General features: G+C 36.4%; 1 non-coding gene across 1 annotated transcript; it reads right to left on the bottom strand.

Moving 5' to 3' along the window:
• Positions 1-343: 343 nt before the first annotated feature.
• On the bottom strand, positions 344-450 carry LOC143653359 (U6 spliceosomal RNA). Its single transcript, XR_013161257.1, has one exon. It is a non-coding gene; the product is annotated as a U6 spliceosomal RNA (small nuclear RNA).
• Between the last annotated feature and the right edge of the window lie 5,925 nt (positions 451-6,375).

Raw genomic sequence — 6,375 nt, 5'->3', positions numbered from 1 at the left:
CCACACTGCCAGGGAGGTTTACACCCCTGAGAGTCATGTCCCACATAGAGAGGGGGAGGGCAGTGAGTTTGCTTGCCATGTTGTCTGAGAGAGAGGCCACAACTGAGAAACGAAAGAGGTTTTCAGGGGTGACTCTTAGGCCTAATTTTAAGTAGGCTTCATCTATCCTTTGTGGGTATAAGTTTCATATGAACAAACCTCAAGATTGAGGGCTAAGCCTATTGATTTGGTTGTCCCCACTGCTTGTGAGCATATCAGGAATTCTCCAAATGGGGAAGTTGAATTTTCCCCCTTTCTCACCATTCCCCAAGAGACTTTGCAAATGCTCTTTTTTTTCTTTTAAAAAAATATGGAATGCTTCATGAATTTGAGTGTCATCCCTCTGCATGGGCTATGCTACTCTCCTCTGTATTGTTCCAATTTTGGTGTATGTGCCACCAAAGCAAGCACCGCGAATACTCTCTTATTCACTGTTCAAATCACTCTGGATTTTATCGGGGCATCACTCTGGACAAACCTATAAAATCTCATACCCTACTCAAGGTTCCATGTACTTATGGTGTTCAATTAAACTGTCCATATAAGTTATATTAGAAAATGCACTATCGAGATATAAATTTTGTACCAAATATACAGTTTTTGCTTTAGTCTCACACATAAGTTAAAGTTTTAAAATATTAATTACCATCTATTTTCAACACCCTGCAATATGGACATTCCTTTGTTCTTCCTCATGCAAAAAAACAGGTTTTAATTTGTACATTGTCACTATCATTGTACAGTCTAGGCATTCCTATATTATAATATCTTAGTCTTTCTTGTCTACTTTTCTTCTGGTTTCATTTGTGCCCCCAGCCCTCCTCTCTCTATCATTCTTACATTCAGCTTCATTCACTGTACTATCATTATTGTGCTACAATGAAGTAGTAATTGTGCTATCCATTTCTGAATATTTACAATCAACCCTGTTGCACAATCTGTATCCCTTCAGCTCCAAATACCCAAAATCTACCCTATTTTGATCTCCTGATGGTCTCTGTTTTTAACTGAAAATTTCCAGGTTCATACATTCATGTTCATATCAGTGAGACCATACAATATTTATTCTTTTGTTTCTAGCGTATCTCACTCAGCATAATGTCCTCAAGGTGCATCCATGTTGTTACATGCTTCATGGTTTTATTTTGTCTTATAGCTGCATAATATTCCATCTTATGTATATATCACAGTTTGTTTAGCCACTCATCTGTTGATGGACATTTTGGCTGTTTCCATCTCTTCACAATTGTAAATAATACAGCTACAAACATTGGTGTTTAAATACCTGTTTGTGTCCTTGCCATTATGTCCTCTGAATAGATACCTAGCAATTGTATTGCTGGATCATATGGCAATTCCATACTTAGCTTTCTGAGGAACCACCAAACTGCCTTCCACAGGGATTGTACCATTTGACATTCCCACCAACAGTGGATAAGTGTGCCTCTTTCTCCACATCCTCTCCAGCACTTGTTGTTTTCTGTTTTATTGATCATGGTCACTCTGGTGAGTGTGGGATGATATCTCATTGTGGTTTCTGATTTGCATTTACCGAATAGCCAGGGAAGTTGGCATCTTTTCATGTGCCTTTTAGCCACTTGTATTTCCTCTTCTAGAAGTGTCTATTCATGTCTTTTGCCTATTTTGCAATTGGGTTGTTTGTCTTTTTGTTCTTGAGTTGAACAATCTCTTTATATACTCTGGATACTAGACCTTTATATGATATGTTGTTTCCAAACATTGTCTCCCACTGTGTGTGCTGTGTTTTTACTTTCTTGACAAAGTTCTTTGATGCACAAAAGTGTTTAATTTTGGGGAGCTCCCATTTATCTCTTTCTTTCCTCAATGCTCGTGCTTTGGGCATAAGATCTAGGAAACCTACCTCCTATTTTAAGTTTTATAAGATATTTCCCTACATCTTCTTCTAAAAGTTTTATGGTCTTTGATCTAATGTTTAGGTCTTTGATCCAATTTGAGTTAAGTTTGTATAGGGTGTGAGATAGGGATCCTTTTCCTTTCTTTTGCATGTGGATATCCAGTTCTCCAGGCACCATTTATTGAATAGACTGTTCTGTCCTAGGTGAGTTGGCCTGAAAAAAAAAAGCCTTATTGAAGATCAATTGTCCATAGATGAAAGGGTCTGTATCTGAACACTCTACTGGATTCCGATGGTCAGTACATCTATCTTTATGCCAGTACCATGTGGTTTTGACCACTGTAGCTTCATAATACGCCTTAAAGTCAGGTAGTGTGAGACCTCCAACTTCATTTTTCTTTCTCAGGATATTTTTAGCTATTTGGGGCACCCAGCCATTCCAGATAAATTTGGTTATTGGATTTTCTATTTCTAAAAAGTAAGTTTTTTGGATTTTAACTGGCATTGCATTGAATCTATAAATCAATCTCGGTAGAACTGACATCTTAACTATATTTGGTCTTCCAATCAGTGAACACAGTATGCCCTTCCATTTATTTAGGTCTTCTGTGATTTCTTTTAACAATTTCTCATAGATTTCTTTGTATAGGTCTTTTGTATCTTTAGTTAAATTTATTCCTAAATATTTTATTGTTTTGGTTGCAATTGTAAATGGATTTTTTTCCTTAATTTCCCCCAGATTGCTCATTACTATTCTATAGAAACACTACAGATTTTTGAATGTTGACCTTGTAACCTGCCACTTTGTTGTACTCATTTATTAGCTCTAGTAGCTTTGCTGTTGATTTTTTGGGGTTTTTGACATATGGTATCATATCATCTGCAAACAGTGAGTTTTACTTCTTCCTTTCCAATTTTGATGGAATTCCTCTTTCTTGTCTAATTGCTCTGGCTAGAATTTCCAGCCCATTGTTGAATAACAATGGTGATAGTGGACATCCTTGCCTTGTTCCTGATCTTAGGGGGAAAGTTTTCAGGTTTTCCCCATTGAGGATGATGTTAGCTGTGGGTTTTTCATATATTCCTTTTATCACGTTGAGGAAATTCCCTTCTATTCCTACACTTTGAAGTGTTTTCAACATGAAAGGATGTTGAATTTTGTCAAATGCCTTTTCTACAACAATCAAGATGACCGTGTGTTTTTCCTGCTTCGATTTGTTGATATGGTGTATTACATTAATTGGTTTTCTTACGTTGAGCCAACCTTGCACACCTGGATGAATTGTACTTTATCATGGTGTGTGATTCTTTTAATGTGCCACTGGATTCGATTTGCAAGAATTTTGTTGATGATTTTGCACTTATATTCATTAGAGAAATTGTCCTGTAAGTTTCTTTTCTTGTGGTATCTTTGTCTGTCTTTGGTATGAGGGTGATGTTGTCTTCATATAATGAGTTAAGGAGGCTTCCCTCCTCTACAAATATTTTGAAGAGTTTGAGCAGGATCAGTATTAATTCTTTCTTGAATGTTTGGTAGAATTCACATGTGAAGCCATCTGGCCCTGGACTTTTCTTTTGGGGGAGCTTCTTAATGACTAATTCAATTTCTTTACTTGTGATTGTTTGTTGAAGTCATCTATTTCTTCTCAAGTCAATATTGGTTGTTCAAGTCTTTCTAGGAAGTTGTCCATTTCATCTATGTTGTTGTTTATTAGCTTAAAGTTGTTCATAGTATCCTCATATTAACTCCTTTATTTCTGTGGGGTCAGTGGTTATGTCTCCTCTTCCATTTTTTATTTTATTTGCTTGCATCCTTTCTCTTCTTCTTTATGTCAACCTTGCTAAGGGTCCATCAATCTTATTGATTTTCTCATAGAACGAACCTCTGGTTTTGTTGATTTTCTCAATTGCTTTTATGTTCTCAATTTCACTTATTTCTGCTCTAATCTTCATTATTTCTTTCCTTTCAGCACTTGCTTTGGGGATAGTTTGTTGTTTTTTCTCTAGAACTTCCAAGTGAACAGTTCATTCCTTGGTTCTTGCTCTTCCTTTTTTTTGATATAGGCATTTAGGGCAATAAATTTCCCTCTTAGCAGTGCCTTCATTGCATCCCATAAATTTTGATACATCATGTTTTCATTTTCACTTGCGCCAAGATATTTACTGATTTCTCTTGTAATTTCTTCCTTGGCCCACTGGTTGTTTAAGAATGTGCTGTTGAGCTTCCATATATTTGTGAATTTTCTGGCCCTCTGCCTATTATTGATTTCAAGCTTCATTCCCTTATGATCTGAGAAAGTGTTTTGTATGGTTTCAATCTTTTAAAATTTATTGAGACTTGCTTTGTGACCCAGCATATGGTCTATCCTTGAGAACGATCCATGAGCACTTGAGAAAAGGGTGTATCCTGCTGTTGCAGGGTGTGATGTTCTACAAATGTCTGTTGGGTCTACTTCATTTATTGTATTATTCAAACCCTCTGTTTCTTTACTGATCCTCTGTCTAGATGTTCTATCCATTGATGAGAGTGGGGAATTGAAGTCTCTGACTATTATGGTAGATGTGTCTATTTCTCTTTTCAGTGCTTGCCTCATGTATTTTGGAGCACTCTGGTTCAGTGCATAAACATTTATGATTGTTATGTCTTCTTGTTGACTTGTTCCTTTTATTAATACATAGTGTCCTTCTTTGTCTTTTTAAATTGTTTTACATTTGAAATCTAATTTGTTGGATATTAGTATAGCTACTCCTGCTCTTTTCTGATTGTTGTTTGCGAGAAATATCTTTCCCAACCTTTCACTTTCAACATGTGTTTATCCTTGGTTCTAAAATGCATGTCTTGTAGACAGCATTTAGATGGGTCCTGTTTTTTAATCCTCTCTGCCAGTCTAGGTTTTTTGATTGGGGATTTTAATCCATTCACATTTAGTGTTATTACTGTAAGGGCAGTACTTTCTTCTCCTATTTTGCCTTTTGGATTTTATATGTCATATCTAATTTTTCTTCTTTTTACTTTTACTGATAGTCTTCATTTCTATGCTCTTCTTCATACCTCTCTCTCTTGTCTTTTCCTATCTGTCTCTAGTGCTCCCGATAGTATTTCTTGCAGACCCAGTCTCTTGGTCTCAAAGTCTGCCAGTTATTGTTTGTCTAAAAACATTTTAATTTCTCCCACATTTTTGAAGGGCAATTTTGCTGGATATAGAATCCTTAGTTGGCAGATTTTCTCTCTTAGTATCATAAATATATCATACCACTGTCTTCTCACCTCCATGGTTTCTGCTGAGAAATCTATGCATAGTCTTATTGGGCTTCCCTTGTATGTGATGGATTGCTTTTCTCTTGCAGCTTTCAAAATTTTCTCTTTCTTTTTGACATCTGACATTCTGATTAGTAAGTGTCTTGGAGTATTTCAATTTGGATCTATTCAGTTTGGGGTGTGCTGCTCTTCTTGGATCTGCAATTTTAAGTCTTTCATAAGAGTTGGGAAATTTTCAGTGATAAATTCCTCCATTAGTTTTTTTCCTCATTTTCCCTTCTCTTCTCCTTCTGGGACACCCACACACATATGTATGTGTGTTTCAGGTTGTCATTCAATTCCCTGAGTCCCTGCTCATAGTTGTCCATTCTTTTACCTGTATTCTCTTTTGCTTATCAGATTTCCAATGTCCCATTCTCCATTTCACTAATCCTATCTTCTGCCTCTTGAAATCTAACGTTGTTGGATTACATTGTTTTTTTCATCTCTTCTATGGTGTCTTTCATTCCCATAAGTCTTGTGATTTGTATTTCCAGACTTTCAATTTCTTTTTGTTCATGCCTTGCCTTCTTTATATCCTTCTTCAATTCATTGAATTGAATTTTGATGTGATTCTCCATGTCTATTCGAATACCCTGAATTAATTGTTTCAACTCCTGTATCTCATTTGAATTGTTGACTTGTTCCTTTGACTGGGCCATATCTTCAAATTCCTAGTATGCCTTGTTATTTTTTGCTCATGTCCAGACATTTAATTTCCTTAGTTAGTTTATTCTGGAGATTGTTTTCACTTTTTCTACCTAGGATTTTCTTGCTGGATAAACTTTGTGGTTTATCTGTTCTTTGACATTCAGTTCAGCTTATTCTAGACCTCTAGCTTAGGTTTCATTTAATAGATCAGAATTTTTCAGTTCTTGTTTTCATGTTTCCTGCCATGCATGTATGGTACCTTTTTTTTCTTTTACCATAGTAGGGTCTACTTAGGTATTATAGAACCCAGTCAGATTTTCCCAGACCAGACTGGCCTCCTCTCAGGAGGAAAGAGTCTCCTGCATCAGTTTTCCCTGAGGGTGAGACCCAGCAGGTTGAAAGGCTTTCCTATGAAGCCTCTAAACTCTGTTTTTCCCTATCCTGTCCAGGATGAGGCACTTGTCTGCCAGTAGGTCCCACTGCCATAAAGTGATTGTTGCTTTTAACTTCA

Source organism: Tamandua tetradactyla, chromosome 1, assembly GCF_023851605.1.
Source record: "Tamandua tetradactyla isolate mTamTet1 chromosome 1, mTamTet1.pri, whole genome shotgun sequence".
NCBI lineage: Eukaryota > Metazoa > Chordata > Mammalia > Pilosa > Myrmecophagidae > Tamandua > Tamandua tetradactyla.
The sequence above is the reverse complement of the archived record's forward strand: the minus strand, read 5'-3'. Positions and strand labels throughout refer to the sequence as shown.